We start from the raw sequence: 17049 nt of genomic DNA on the forward strand, positions 1-17049 counted from the left end.
AGTTTTAGTGGATCTCTCATTCTTTCTGTCCCATCCAGCTCAAAAATCTCTCCCCCAAAGCTGTCAGCTAATGGTTACAGGTCAAATATCAAATAAAAATCTGTCCACCGCACCAGGATGCTAATGCTAATCCATCCAAAGTAGTGTACATCAGCCTTGTAAAATTCTGTTTTCATCTTGAGGAGAGTAATTTACTTTGATGAGTGATTAAAATCTCATTAGTCTTTTCTAGTATAGGCGAATAGATTCTGAGCCTTCGCTGTTCAAAGTTCATGTTGATTTTGCAACACTGCCATACTTGCCCATTGGCCTTGTTTAAGTTGTGCTGAGAACTGGATCCATGGGAACAAAGATTTTTTTTTTTTTTTTTGGTCACAGTATCTTCTCTATAAAGTACTGATATGGTTTATGAGCTACTTAAATTCCAGGCATTACAAGCCAATTTGTGGCATTTAGCAATATGCCTAAGTAGGAGGTGAGTGGAGCTGTACCTCCCTACCTTAACCTAGAGGAGTCCCACGCCCTGCTGAAGCAACATGGTTTGTGGGGTCAATATACCTTCTTGTTTCAGATGGCCCACTCTATAGCCTCACCTACTTTCTGCTACTTTTCCTATTCCCTTTGGAGCAGGCCATGGGAACAGTTCCTGAGGTCCACTGAGTGCAGGGACTACACCTATGACTGGCCCTTGTGTGGGCTGTGCAAGTAGATGGAGGCAGGAGAAGGTTACTTGTATTGTCCCTTTGTACATCTGCATAGGAGCCTGTCACAATTTGGTTCTAACTCTCAATATGCAAGCCATTTTCTATGGGGTTACAAAAGATGTTCTCGCTACTTAGATATATATGGTCTTATAGGTGGTGGGGAAACACTGAAGACCAAGTATGCTACAGACCATTACCCAATTTATGACAAAGAGCATGTTGTTAATTGTGGTTGTGTAGCTTTCCTTTATTATTATTTTCTTCTCTCTCCTCATACATACAATATAGATTGACATGTCTTGAGTGTTTAAAGATCTCAAACAATGGAACACCCATGTTATAGGAACTTCAATTGCTCCAGTAGGCCAAAAATTTCAAAAACAGGTGCCTAAAGTTAAACTCCAAAAATTAGGCCTAATTAAGGGTTCATTGGGTGAATGCAGACAAAGCTAATTGTCAGCAGGCATCTGATTCCTCTGATGGGACTACATAACCTTGCAGGGAGGAGAGTATGAAAGGAGACAAATGGGCCTAGGCCCTGGTTTGTAGGTTATTTTGAAGCCATTATTTTGAAAGGTTAAACATCCAGAAGGGCCCAGATCCTCAGAGGTATTAGGCATCTAACTCCCATTGATGTCAGTGGAAACTAGGAGCCTAAACAGCTTTAAGGACCTGGGCCAAGCAGTTTACATATTGGTTTTAACTTGACTGAAGGAATCAGTTCTTGTCTATTTGAAAATGGATAAACAGTGGTACCTCCTTCCTTCTTGTGGTGAATAGTAACAATCCCCTGTATTTCACTTTGACATCAAATGGAGCCTTCACATCTAAATTCCTTGATTTCCTAGGAAACCTGTTTTATCTCATAATTTGAGTGATTTCAAATCCCCATGCAAGACGTAGTTTACACACTTCATGTTTTTAAAGAATCTGGTGACCTTGAGGTAAATCTCCATTACTACGTATTATTGCACAGCAATTACAGGCAACTGTTAATCTATATGCTAAGGTAAAATCTCTTACAGTACATTTGCTATATTTGTACTTGCACAAATGGAGACAGACTTGTTTTTCACATATGATTTAATCTGTTATTTACTTACCAATGCAGTCAACGCCTGCAGCTATTTCAGCAGAACAAATAAAAAATTATAACTGAACAAACCAATGATGAGAAAAAAGTGTGCTTTTGATTGTAATTTTCTGTCTAGTGATATGTGTTCCTCAGTGACATGACAGTGCCATTATGTAATGTGAACAATACATGTAGCCCATTCCTATCAAAACCCATAAAAGCAAGTTTAAAGGAAAATTATTATTTACTATTTACAACAAAAAGTATTATCAATTGCTGACTATTGATCTATTAACAAGTACTTGATAATAACTTCTATTTATTTATTTTAATTTTTTAAATGTGTCTGTTGTGGTTTTCACCAAAGTCAAAGTTCTAATGGTCTAAGGCTCAAAAGCAAAGCAGTAAACATAACAAATGCACCTCATCACCACTCTCAGTAATGGTCTGAGTAAACAGATGAGGTTGACATTTAAATATTGCAAACCCATTCAAGAATCTTGAATCAGATTCCCCAAAAATGTGCAATCTAGATTATAATATGTTTGTTTTGTTCTGTTTTTTAAACCTTTAGAACGAAACTCCTCTTTCCACTAATTTGTGGGTGATTATTTCAGGTTACAAAAATCAACCCTAAGTGCGTGCTAAAAAACACAGACCTTTGCCTGATTGCTCAGATCCTGTCTACATGGAGTTATCTCTGGTTAGCTATCCCTGATTAAAAGCAGGTACGCACAATCTTATTGCAGAATAAAAGTGACTTGTTCTGCTTTATCTTAATCCATTTATGGATTAAGCTAAACTCGAACAAGGCACCCAGGATTCAGGAATAATTCCATGTGTAGACAAGCCCTTAGAAGGGGAGTCCTATTATAGGACCTACAATGATCTCTACACACTATTTGTAGCTGTCATTTTGGATTTGCTCTTCTGAGGAGTATGGCTTGGATTTTCAAATGAGTCTAAGGTCTGTAGCTGCCCAAATCTCACTGAGTTTCAAGACAGCCTGTCATAAATATAAAGGGAAGGGTAAACCCCTTTGAAATCCCTCCTGGCCAGGGGAAAGCTCCTCTCACCTGTAAAGGGTTAAGAAGCTAAAGGTAACCTCGCTGGCACCTGACCAAAATGACCAATGAGGAGACAAGATACTTTCAAAAGCTGGGAGGAGGGAGAGGAACAAAGGGTTTGTGTCTGTCTGTGTGCTGCTCTTGCCAGAGACAGAACAGGAATGGAGTCTTAGAACTTTTAGTAAGTAATCTAGCTAGGTATGTGTTAGATTATGATTTCTTTAAATGGCTGAGAAAAGCATTGTGCTGAATAGAATAACTATTTCTGTCTGTATATCTTTTTTGTAACTTAAGGTTTTGCCTAGAGGGGTTCTCTATGTTTTTGAATCTAATTACCCTGTAAGATATCTACCATCCTGATTTTACAGGGGGGATTTCTTTATTTCTATTTACTTCTATTTTTTATTAAAAGTCTTCTTGTAAAAACTGAATGCTTTTTCATTGTTCTCAGATCCAAGGGTTTGGGTCTGTGGTCACCTATGCAAATTGGTGAGGCTTTTTATCCAACATTTCCCAGGAAAGGGGGGGTGCAAGTGTTGGGAGGATTGTTCATTGTTCTTAAGATCCAAGGGTCTGGGTCTGTAGTCACCTAGGCAAATTGGTGAGGCTTTTTACTAAACCTTGTCCAGGAAGTGGGGTGCAAGGTTTTGGGAAGTATTTTGGGGGGACAGACGCGTCCAAACAGCTCTTCCCCAGTAACCAGTAATTGTTTGGTGGTGGTAGCGGCCATTCCAAGGATAACGGGTGTAATATTTTGTACCTTGGGGAAGTTTTGACCTAAGCTGGTAAAGATAAGCTTAGGAGGTTTTTCATGCAGGTCCCCACATCTGTACCCTAGAGTTCAGAGTGGGGGAGGAACCTTGACACAGCCTATATTCTATATTTTAAAGGTTTAGAAACTTTTTTTCTGATTGGAAATGCGGAGTTCAGCACAGGAAACATAATGTTAGCCCAGACACAATGTCAATCAGTGAAAGATTATGGTATGTAGCATGGGTAACTTCCCAGGCAGAAGTGGCCAGAATGTTCTCTCAAAATGACACCCAAAACGATATCTTATAATCTCTGTGAAAATGATCCTCAGTCAGCAGAAGAAACAAAGTGAAAAGTTGCACCTAAAAGGTTTCATAGGGCTGGTCACTTTTCCTTTAGATCCACCTGGAGTGATTTATTTGGACAGAAATTATTCTGAACCATTTTAATTCCACAAGCAGCCACAGTGAACACAGAATGTTCATCTAATTCCTTTCCAACTGGCCAGTTTTTCAAACTGTTATTTCTCTTTAGCACACTGACAGAATGTCATCTTTTCAATACAGAATCTAAGTGCATATGCTAAAAATGTGCATTTAAAAAGCCGTTTAACGACTTAGTGTAAATGTTAAACATGGGGAAGATGAAGGCCACATAGCTGAACTCAGCACTTAATTGAGGCAGCAGTCAAGAAATGAATCACTTCACTTCTGAAGCTTTCCCTATTATTAGCATATTTAGAATTTGTGCAGACAATATTTTTCCATTTAGGATATATTTTCCATCCATGAATTTTACACACCCATTTCTTTCTTCTTACCTTTACCAGTATGGCTCTCTCCCTACTGGACAAAGGATGTGTTTCTCTGGCACTTTGAACAATGAGCTGCTACTCATTTTCTTATTTATGTTTTATGTGGATTAATTCAGTTTAGACTCCAAAAGAAGACACATGTAAGACTTTTGTTGGACCAAATTCTGGACCACACCAAGTAGTCTGAATGGCTAAGCTGTACACTAAGGATCTGCATGGGGGATAGGAAGAGAAGAGTCCATCACCCAGGTTTGGTTCCTCTGCTCTCGCAAAACCAGAGTAAGGCACACACCCTGTAGACCCATGCCTTTCATTTAACAATAAGTAGCTGCTATGCTTTTGTAAACCAAGTTTATTTCACACACAGGGTCTATTTCCATTCCTACATGCCCCCTCAACAAGCTCTCCTGTGCCACCCCGCTCCCTCCTCTATCACAGAGACTCCAGCAACTCCCCAAATATCCCCTCTGGTATGAGTTCTGTGCACCCCCTATTCACTTCTCTTTCCATACCAAGGTTCTCTAGCCTACCACCATGAACGTCTCTCTGTGTGCATGTCCATTCTTACAGCTTCCAATGCCAGGCGCTCTGTGTGCTGCCCTCGCCACATGCCAGAATCCACCAATATCCCCCACTAGTTTTATATGTGCCCCCATTTCCCTCTATCCCCTGGGATTCTTCACCTCATGGGAGGGACTCTGTGTGCTCCCTCCATGCCCCATTTTCCCCACCTGGGGGCTCTGTGTGCACCCCACTCCTTCATATTCCTATGCTAGGGTCCCCCATTCTCCACTCCATGCCCAAGCCCCCTGTCTGACCCCTGTTTCCTGCTTCCCTCCATACTAACATCTCTGTGTCTCCCTCCCCTCATATCCTCCCCCATTTCCCCACCACCAGGGATTCTAAGTGCCCCCCCATTCTCTTTTCCCCCCATGACATGTGTGCATGCCCTCATTCCCCCTTTCCCTCTACACCATTATTATGTGTTTGTTTTATTATTTATAAGTCATTCAGGTGTTAACATGTTAAACTCTATTGGGAGGATGAACAGAGATGAGATGGAGATTGTTTTGCTGGAAGATGTTAATGGGTGCCATCAACAACTCTGATTTATAGACAATTGCAGAGATGCTTGAAGCTGTGGCCATACTAAACAGATATCAGAGACTGTATGTGTCCCCCATTTCCCCTTTCAATTGTCCAACTTCCCCCGCAAAAAATCAATAGGCTTCTGGCCCCTGATGCCTAGAACATTCCCTGAAATTTTGGAATTGATCAGATACAGCATGCAGAAGTTATGATGTTACATACAAAGAAAAGGAGTACTTGTGGCACCTTAGAGACTAACAAATTTATTTGTTACATACAGACAGTCAGATGGTGGCACTTCTCTATTTGTCTAAGTTGAGTCTAAGGCCTTCACAAACTTGGCCCAAAAGAAACCAAAATGTTCTATTTTATTTTAAAAAGCATGATTTTTAAACCAATTCCACGATCCCTTGGGCCTCACTGATGATTTCTGAATGCTTGGAGTTGGCAAGAGTGGACCCAGCATTTGACTTTAGACAGTGGTAAGAACTCTTTTTTTAAGCTATTCAAAATATATATCAAATGATTCAGAAACCACTACCTATGTCTTTTTTCCCCAATGTCAAAACTGCCAGGATTGAATCATCAGCTGCTCAGAATCATAATTTCTCCAAGAAGGTCAGCATATGAGAATGAGTATTTCTGTAACCCAAAATATAGGACAAGGTGAAGTAAAAAATCTGAAGTGTAGTTAAATCACTTAAGGCTCTCCAGGGAGATGGCATAACATGCCATATTATTTTTGTACTAGTTCCTTATGTCAAGAACTAATTACTCCATAAATCCTCTTCTGTATTGATATCTGTATAAGAAGCATGGTGTGTGGCAGGCAAATATGCCTGATAATTGTGCATTTTAAAAAAAATGCTTCCTCTTGCTGATGTCATCATTACTATGGGAAGGTCTTATTTTATTAAATGTTCTATTTTAACCTAGAAGTGACTGCAAAAGCAATAGATTATTTCTGCTAACAGGCAGAAAGACACTAGAGTAGACATCATGTGTGAAATCTTAGCCTAATAAAGTCAATGGCATAACTCCCATTGGCCAGGATTTCACACCACATTTCTCCCATCTCACATAGTTTGTAATGTTATGTGGTCATGAAATAATGAAAAATTATGAGCCAGATTCTCAGCTGGTGTAACTCTTCATAGCACTGTTAATGTGGTTTACGTGAAATCACTATAAAATGGGTGTACAACTGGTTGAATAAAATGTACTCAAATAGTTATCAATGGTTTGCTGTCAGACTCGGAGGAAGAGCGGGGGCATGTCTCGTGGGATTCTTGCACTGTCTAGTAATAATCAATATTTCCATTAATGAATTGTATAGTGGAGTGGAGAATATGCTTATAACATTTTCAAATGACACCATGCTGAAAGAGTTATAAGCACACTGGAGGACAGGGTTAGAATTCAAAATTACCTAGAAAATTGGTGAACTGGTCTGGAATCAACAAGATGAAATTCAATAAAGACAAGTGCAAAGTACTTGTTCCTAGAAAGGAAAAAAATCAAATGTACAAATACAAAATAGGGAATAGCTTGCTATGTGCTAATACTGCTGAAAAGGATCTAGAGGTTACAGTGCATCACAAATTCAGCATTAGCCAACAATGTGATGCAGTTGCAAAAAGGGCTAATGGCTTTCTGGGGTGTATTAATAGAAGTGTCATAGTTTGGAAATACAAGGTAATTGTTCTGCTCTACTCCACACTGGTGAGGCCTCAGTTGAAATACTGTGTCCAGTTTTGGACACCACACTTTAAGCAAGATGTGCACAAACTGGAGAGAGTCCAGAGGAGAGCAACAAAAATGATAACACATTTAGAATACCTGACTGTAGCAAGGTGGGGCTCACCAGCACAGAACCTCCTTCTGGTTATCCTGGGAATTAGCTCTTCTTCCAGGTCCAGAGTGCCCTCTTCCAGCCAGTGTCTCGCCTTTCACTGGCCCGTGTCCCTCTCAGACCCAGTACCCCTTTCTTTGGGGTGCTGCCCCAGCTATACCACCACACTCTTTGGGTGTCCCCTCCCCAGGGAACCTCAACCCTCTATCCCCACCTTGCCTCAGTCTATGGCCACTGCCAGTCATCAGCTAGCCTACCCTGGGCTGCACCTCTGCAACCCCAGAACCCTTTCCAGCCTTTAACAAGTCAGCCTGCGGGGTTTCCAGTCTGGAGCTCCCCCAGCTCCTCAAGCCTTCCCCCAGCCCTGCTCCACTCTAGGTACTCTGTTCAGCTCCCCCACAGCCAGGCCCTTCTCCCTCAACAAGCTAGAGAGAGACTCACTTAGCTCCTGCCTAGGAGCCCTTTTATAGGGCCAGCTAAGGCCTGATTGGGGCATGGACCCATGTGTGGCTACTTCCCCCAATCAGCCTATTCTTACTGGTTCCTTGCCACAGCCTGCTCTCAGAGCTGTTTTAAGCCCTTCAGGGAAGGAGCCGGGTGACTGCCCCACTACACTGACCTATGCAGAAAAGTTAAAAAATTGGGCATGTTTAGTCTTGAGAAAAGAAGACTGAGGAGGGAACTTGATATCATTTTCAAATAAGTTAAAGACTTTTAGAAAGAGGGTGGTGATGGTGACATTTTCTTGGGGTACCCGGAACTGAGAGTCACCATGTTAACCCCCTGCCTCAGCGAGAGAGAGACTTGCTGGTGCTAAACTGGGTGTCACCTCCCTGCCACAACAGGCTGTTAGCCATCCAAACAATCTCCTCAGGGCTCTGCCCACCCCTACTTTACCTTGTACATTAATACTTGGTGTATTCCAATCCCCAAACTCCTCAGAAGCCTCTCCCTGTAGTGTCCAGCCCCTGTCACTGGATACTCACAGAAAGTACAAGGTAAGCGGACCCTGAAGGGAAAGTGAACACACAGCTTGATTGGTACAACTCAGGATCAGGTCTTTTATAAGAACACAGCACTTTAATCTATTTAGAGTGAAAACAAATAAAAGTTTATTACCAGAGGTTAAGATTTAAGAGATAGTGAACACACATAATAAGAACAACAGGTTACAAATAAAACAAAATGTCTAACACACCTCCTTATAGTCTAAACTTAATGTTAACAGGCTAAGCCCTTGTCTAAAGAAGGCTGTCTTATCCAAATGTCCTTTATAGTGCTTTCAACCAAACACTGACTGAGATCACGTTTTCGTTAATGTAATCACATTGCCCAATTACTCTCTAGGTGCAGGGTAAAACCGGGGTCCTTTTGCCTTCCTCTAATATCCCAAAGTTCACTGTCTTTTGCATCCCAAAAACAAGACCATCCCCTGTGTTTTTTGTCTCCAGTGCCTTCCCATATTGACTTTACTTCCTCATGTTGACTTGGAATGCAAATATAGCTTCTATTGTGTTTTCCTTATAATGCTTAATTTACATCAGAGACAGGGATAGTGAATGTTTTGTCGGGCAGAAAACCTGTTTGTCAACTCTACCTGGTTACATAATTTAAAATCTATTTTTAGTACATACACACAACTCCTTAGATACCATCCATACATACCTCTCACAACAATATTAATGACCATCATGATGCTCACTTTCATTTAAGACCTCACTTGATGTTCTTTATAGATAAACACTATGACATCAATGTGTAAGGTATTGTGAGTATGCCGGGCCTGTTAGGAGCTGCTGACAGAGAGTAGTGAGCCCTTTTGCCAGCTGGCACCAAGAGGCCCATGTCACAGTGATCAATTCATCTCTATGTCCACTGAAGGCAGGACAAGAATTCATCAACTTAATCTGCACCAAGGGAGATTTAAGAAAGAGATTTCTAGCAATAAGGATAGTTAAGCACTGTAAGAGGTTGCCAACGGAGGCTGTAGAATTCCCATCACTGGAGATTTTAAAGAAAAGCTTAGACAAACACCTGTCAAGAATGTCGTATGTATACTTGGTCCTGCCTTAGTGTGGTGGGATGGACTAGGTGACCTCTTAAGGTTCCTTCCAGTCCTGCATGTCTATGGTTCTGTCATTAAAATCCATACAGGGATCTGATCCTATATCTCTATCTGACCCTCTCCTTTTTAATCTGATTAGACCCCTGGATCTCCTAAAACATCAGCCTATCCAACTCCCATTGAAGCCAGTGTGAGTCTTTAATATCTATATCTATCCCGTATGTAGAAAGATACAAGTTGATTTTGCTAGAGGAAAGTCTCCAAGCAACCTTTCCAGGGCAGATACTGTCTACTACTCTGTGTTAGTATTTTGCCTAGCTCAGTGAGGCCACAATCTTGGTTGGGCCTTAGGCATTACATAATAAACATGATTATCAATAATAAATATCTACTTTATTTTTTATACAAAGTGTACATTATTGAGAAAATAATGCACATTTTGTGGAAATAATAAAAAATGTGATCATTGAATTTCAAAGTGGACCAAAATTCACAATTATTTTGCAAGGTGTTAGAAAAATCCTGGCTTTTCCTGTGAACATTTTGCAAAATGAAAGCAGTTGATATTGAGCAGCTCTAACAGAGTCCTAACTTTAAATGAAAACAAATGCATACTTTATTTTACGTTTCAAGATGCTCCGTGTCCACTTTATCATTTATTGCCCAGTCTCGTAACCATTCATGCATGTAATGCGACTAGTCATATTGCAGATAGTGGAACTACTCATGTGAGCACAGTTACTCACATACGTATTTGCAAGGTCGGTACATTAGTTATTATCGACATGCATTCCTCTCCAAACAATACAATTGCCTCTGCAAAATGGCTTCTCTATTCTGCTCTTGCTGACCTTATCACCTGCTCCCAAATAATATCCCTTACCAACTCTCTCCACACAAACATGCACGCAGCCACTTCCTTCACTGACCCTGTTCCAATTACATCTATCTGATACCACCTGCCCGGCATGTATCTCCACATTGACTCATTTGGTCAAATTAATCTCTAATGTAACTTCATTGATTTTTAATTAATGAGATTTCCTTTTGGGATTAGCAGGGTTTTTTTGTAATAGTTGTTAAATATTTTTAGAAGCTATTTTAGTTTATAGCTACCCAGATTTAGTTATAAATGTGCCTGCCCCTTGGCTTCCATAGGAAGCAGATGGTAGACTGACAAGATCTGTTTAAGATCTGGCTGCCTTGAAGGAAGTGAAAACAGTAAAGGCACATCATTTAATACATGGCAAGGGTAAATCATTTCTTCATTAGCATAATTGTAAAACCAGACTTTTATCTTAGGAAGGAAATTTCTAACACAGGAATCTGTGCTCCAGATCCTAAAATACTGTGGTTATCTTTCAAAAGGCCACCAAATGCAGCCTTTCTCTCTCCAAAGAACCAGGTCTCTTGCTTAGTTTGCATGCGTCTAGATTTTACCCATCCCTAGGCTTTAAAACTTGGCAGTGTCTTCTGTGATTTTACACATTTGCATTCTACGTTTAGATGATGGATTATGACCAGGCTTTAACTTGGCTGATATGTGTTAGAGCAAAGAACAGGTGTAGATTCATTTTATTTAGAGCTAGTCATAAGTAACTGGTGTGTGGCGCAAAGAGAAAACATTTACGAAGTATTAAAAGAGGAATTTTTCTGCCAATGTTTACTTGTGTCTTTTTAGTGGAGAAAACAAGTGTATTGCATTCATATTTTTGATGCAGTTTCCATATGACAAACATTATTAAAAGACAGGAAAAATTATATTAGGAAATTGCTTACTAATATAATGCAACATTGTAATGCAATGTAATATTTTCTGACACTTTGTTTTTTCCCCCTGTAGTAAGCTCTCTGTTTGAATGTCATAGTGTTTATATTACAAGTGTTATCCCTGGAAAAGGCAAGGGCTGACTTTGTGCCCAGAACACATATATTGGGAAATGGACAAACACCAGAATCTTACTCTTACAGATGAGTAAATTGTTACTTTGTTTTCTGATAAAGCTATTCTTATTTTTATTACACCATTGATTAATAGCAAAGAAGTGTTCTTTGTGTTCAGTTTCCCATGTGAAATTTAACATAAGGGAAAGCTGTGTTAGTGTAAATCATGCTCTTTAAATAATTATTGTGTATAAGAAAACTGAAGAAAATACAGTTGGTCTTGAATGCATGTATCAAATATTGCCAAATATTGCTTTTTCTTATGCAAGTGCAATTCCCAAGAAAATCAGAAGATGTGCATGTGCAGTTTGAAGTCAATTCTGTGATGGCTGCCATCATGACTGACAACATGATGATCAAATCAGATGCCTCCAGAGCTAAAACCATGAGTCTTGACAGCTTAGCTTCAGACCCAGTCTCAGTGTATTCAACAGTCTCACATCTTCTGAGGATCAGGCACAGAGACATGTAACTTACGTTGACCAGTGGGTTATATACTTCCTGTGGTCAGAGGAAGCTCTGAAGCCAACTAATCACAATGTGCCTCTAAATATCCTATCTATAGACTCTTCATGTTCTTGAGGACATCCCTAAAGAAAATTGATTTGATTCGTAACACTATCTTAGAAAAAGAAAAAAAGAATAATTTACCTGAAGACAGTGCTGTTAGGCTTCGTCCAGTGAATACGTCTTACAATAGGAAAATCAGTAAAGAAAATTACACAATACATACTTGTGTCTGTGAGGAAAGATTAATCAGATTGGGACTTTTCAGCTTGGAAAAGAGACGACTAAGGGGGGATAAGATAGAGGTCTATAAAATCATGACTGGCATAGAGAAAGTAAATAAGAAAGTGTTACTTACTTCTTCTCATAACACAAGAACTTGGGGTCACCAAATGAAATTAATAGGCAGCAGGTTTAAAACAAACAAAAGTAGATATTTTTTTTCACGCAATGCACAGTCAACATGTGGAACTCCTTGCCAGAGGATATTGTGAAGACCAAACTATAGCAAGTTTCAAAAAAGAACTAGATAAGTTCATGGAGGATAGATATATCAATTGCTATTAGCCAGGATGGGCAGGGATGGTGTCCTTAGCCTCTGTTTGCCAGAAGCTGGGAATGGGTGGCTGGGGATGGATCACTTGATGATTACCTGTTCTGTTCATTCCCTCTGAAGCACCTGGCATTGGCCACTGTCGGCAGACAGGACACTGGGCAAGATGGACCTTTGGTCTGACCCAGTATGTCCCTTCTTATGTTCTTATACTTAGCTTTTCCTACACCAGCCACAGAGTAGACATGCCTGTGTAGTTAATAGGTTTGTTATACACTAATGAAACTCCAGTGAAGTAAGGTCTTAATTAACTTCCAAACAGCCTGTGAATGGCTCTCAGCATGAAAAATCAAAAATCAATAAGGGTCAAATTCTGCTCCAAATTACACCTTCTCACCAGGGTTGAACAAATATGATTAAAGGCAAAATGTGGCCATAAGTTATCACTAAAGCTAAGAAGTGTGCAGATATAGTCAGCCTTTTACTAAGGCCCTAGTGCAAGTGAACTGGGACCACTCCATAACCTAGAGCCTGTCTCTCCTTTAAATTACGTTTTATTTCTTTTTGGTGCAGTTATTACATGTCAGACATTGTAAAGATCCAACAAACCATAATAGATTTAAGAATGCATTACAGAAAATTTCTTGAGTGGCACAATGCATTGCATACACTGGTCAAAGTGTTATTTAGCTAAATAAAACTTGACAGTCCAAGAAAACATATAGGGAGAGAGACAAAGTTCTTGACACTAGAACAGAGCTAGTTTGCTTAATAAATGTTATGTGATTATAAATGTGCTCAAATTATATGTCAAGGTATTTTTGTTGAGAAATAACTCTTTTATTGGAAAGGCTCAGTAAACACTAATGCAAGTTTTTGTTTTAAAATGTGAATGTGGATTGCATTAAGGACAAAAAGGAGAAGAACAAGAATCGACATTTAGGTCCACTAACATCCCTAGCTACCAATTATATTTTTGTAAATTGTATGTGATTTTAATCCTAGATTGAAGGTCACCAAGCTGGATGACCATCAACTTAAAATACCTTAAGACATAATTTGTTATGTGTCTGTTATATATTTTCTTAACACTTAATAAAAGCCATATAATTTCCTTAGTCTGAACATAAATTTCCAAGTGGCTCTTAATGTAAGTTGCTTTCTTCTATATTCTTGTACCTGCTTTGTATATTTATGTCTTGATAAGACTGAGAACAAGGTTAACAATATGTTAATATGAATGACTTTGTGCAGGAACATATTAGTCTGCTGTTCGGTATGCATAACAATGTTGGCCCTAAAATTAAACTTATAATAATGAAAGAAGGGTTTCAGAAGAAATCTCTGTACTTCAGTTCATCTAGTTGAATATCATAGGGTTAAGTTTCACAGTGAAAACCCTGGCCCTTTTGAAGTCAATGACAAAACTTCCATGGATTTCACTGAGGCTAAGATTTTACCTTCAGTGTGTATAAATACTGTAGTGTATTATGACAGGATGGGAGTTTCAAATGAGCCCAAAGAAGTTAGGCACTCAGCTCCATTGACTTTCAGTGGGATTTAGGCACCTAACTCACCTAGGGCATGTTTGAAAATCTCACCCACAATCCTACAAACACTTATGTACTCATGTAGGTAAAACCCATGTGTAGTCCCTTTGAAATCAAATGCACTGGTCACAATCTTAAAGCTAAACATGGGCATAAGTGTCTGCAGGGTTTCGGATCTTAATGTATTGCAAAGCACGGAAGAATCTTCATGCTGATTCGAAGGCAAATTATCTGATTAATCACTAAAGTCCAGCTTCTCAGAGGTATTTAGGCATCCAACTCCCATTGATTTCCTAAATACATTTGTGGTTTACCTTCTAAACTCCCTTGTGATTAGAGGTATGTACTACATGTTGTATGCATGCATTACTATTTGATTTATTCCATTTTAGTGTAGTTCTTTTAATAGCTATACAATATAGATGAAATGTTCAAGAAAATATGTTGAGAACATAATTGAAAAATCTATTGATTCTAAATAATATTTTGAATACAATAAATAACATTAATGGAGGTCACTTGATTAAATCTACATAGCTACTATTGTTGGATTAATTTTAGTCTTGCATTTTACTAATATATTTCTATTGTGGAGGTGCCAGTCATATGTTCATAGTTGGGCTTGAGTTGATGGCTTTTTATACATATAATTTATGTCAGAGAGGCAAAGGTTTCATGCTCTGATCCTTCAAACGAGATTCCATTGACTTTAATGGGACTACTCAGTATCCATCTATCTTAGGTACTCATAGGGTCCCCATCACCATAGCATTTGAATGCACCTCACAATTTTAATGTATTCCTTCTCATAATATCCCTACAAAATAGAAAAGTGCTATCATCCCCATTTCACAGGGAATGGAAGCACAGAGAGGACCAAAATGACACAGGAAGTCCATGACGGAGCATAGAATTAAACCCAGGTCCCCAAGTCCTACGCTAGCACGTTAGCTACTATACCATATTTCTTCTCACATGCATGAAGTTCCACACTATGGATGTGTCTACAATACCATCTTTCGATAACGTGTAGTGTACATATACACGTAGCCCCCCCCCCCCCAGCACAGGTATAAATAGCTGTGTAGACAGTGAGGCATGGTTTAGGCGAGTAAAGACATGCATGAAGGGTGTGGGTACATTCTTGAGTATACACCCTACACTGCTCTCTACTCACTCAAGCAGTGCCTCCTTATCTACCATGCTATTTTGAGCAGTGTAGTGTCCCACTGCTGGAACCCAGCACAGAAAAAGATTCCAGTAGCTCTCGGCTGGTGGAGCCCTTCTCCCACCTCAGGGAAAGACTCTGGCAGTGGGGAAAGACTGTGGCGGGGACAGGGAGCAGGGAAAGACCTCCCTCTGCCAGAACCTTTCACTGACATGTAGCTGCACATCACGGTGTGCATACAATGTGCTTTCCATTGCAGTTCGTAGCTACACATACACTACTTGTCGCTGCCACTGGTGTCGGTGTAGTCATAGTTGAGTGTATGCAGGATCAGACCCTCAGTTTGCAACGCTCTCACTTTTTAGTGGCTTGATTGAAAAGGGGACTGAAGAAGTACTGGTCTTATTTCTCCTTTAGCTCATGTAATTGCTATCTGTTCTAGTCATTATGGTGTACATCTACATCTAGTCAACAACTAAATTAATGTGTACGAGAGAAGAACTGATTGTCCTTTCTGGAAAAATGTCATTCTTTTCTGTGACCCAGGTGCAGGACTCATGTGCTTTTGAATTCAGACAGTCAGTTTCTGTGTAAATTGCCCCACATCTTCACAACGTTACAGTAAAATCTGTGCTTCATGTTGCTATTGCTAATTTGTAGAATGAAATGCAGGAAATTAACACAACTAAAATCTCCACAGAACTTTATGCTCAAGTTCAATCACAAGTTATTACTCTTGAAGTTTGTTCACCGGTGTAGTAATGAACACCATTTGCCTGTGCTGCAGAAATTGTTGGGTGAAATTTTATAGCCTGTGTTATGCAGGAGGTTAGATTATATGATTAGAATGGACTGTTCTGGCCTTAAAAATGTAAAAACGAAGACAGAGAAGGATATTATACAGCTAGTTTCTTATTTCAGTTTTCCTATGTTCTGTAGTTTGAGCACAATCAGCATCCACATGTCTTCCTGTCATTGCAGAACTCAACTGTGTTGTTTGTCTCTGTAGAAAAGGTCCCGCTAACTTAACCTGGGACAAACTGAAGCAGTATGTGAAGTCTCTATTAAGCCAAAATAAAAAATACTGTGAAGGTAGCTAATATTCATGAGATAAAAAGAAAAGGAGTACTTGTGGCACTTTAGAGACTAACCAATTTATTTGAGCATAAGCTTTCATGAGCTACAGCTCACTTCATCGGATGCAAGTGAGCTGTAGCTCACGAAAGCTTATGCTCAAATAAACTGGTTAGTCTCTAAGGTGCCACAAGTACTCCTTTTCTTTTTGCGAATACAGACTGACATGGCTGGGACTCTGAAACCATTCATGAGATAATCACTTTTCTCTGTGAATTATCTTTGTTTGGTATCAGCCACTGCGAGTGAACTACTTTATGGGTGATGTTTGAGAGTAGCTGTCATGTAGAGAGAGACACATATATGATTTTTATGGGCTCACACCATAGAGGGTTGTTCTTGGAGTTATATGCTTGATAAGTAAATGCTGCGTAGGCAAACTCCTGATGGAGACTATTGTGTGAACGAACTTCGATAGCACCAACTGCCATGAGTGGAATCTCGTCAACAATTTTCACGGGCGCTAGCCCTCTGATGATGTATTTTATTACACTGTTTTCCTCTGATATGCTACAATATAATTCCTAATTCATGTCTCACATCACAATAATCAGCATTTCTCTTTAACTGACTCTCCTTTATGACTGTCCTTGATGTCCTACAATTCAAAATGTCTCAGTCAGATGATTTTTCATATGGGCTTTGAGGGACCACAGAATTTGGGTGGGGAGAGAGGGAAATCTAGGCCAACCAGATTAATGAACCAAAACTAAATATGAGGATGAGTAAATAAAGGTGATTGGTGAACAGAATTAAATGGCTTGATTATTTTAA

This window comes from Caretta caretta, chromosome 1, assembly GCF_965140235.1.
Source record: "Caretta caretta isolate rCarCar2 chromosome 1, rCarCar1.hap1, whole genome shotgun sequence".
Classification (NCBI taxonomy): domain Eukaryota; kingdom Metazoa; phylum Chordata; order Testudines; family Cheloniidae; genus Caretta; species Caretta caretta.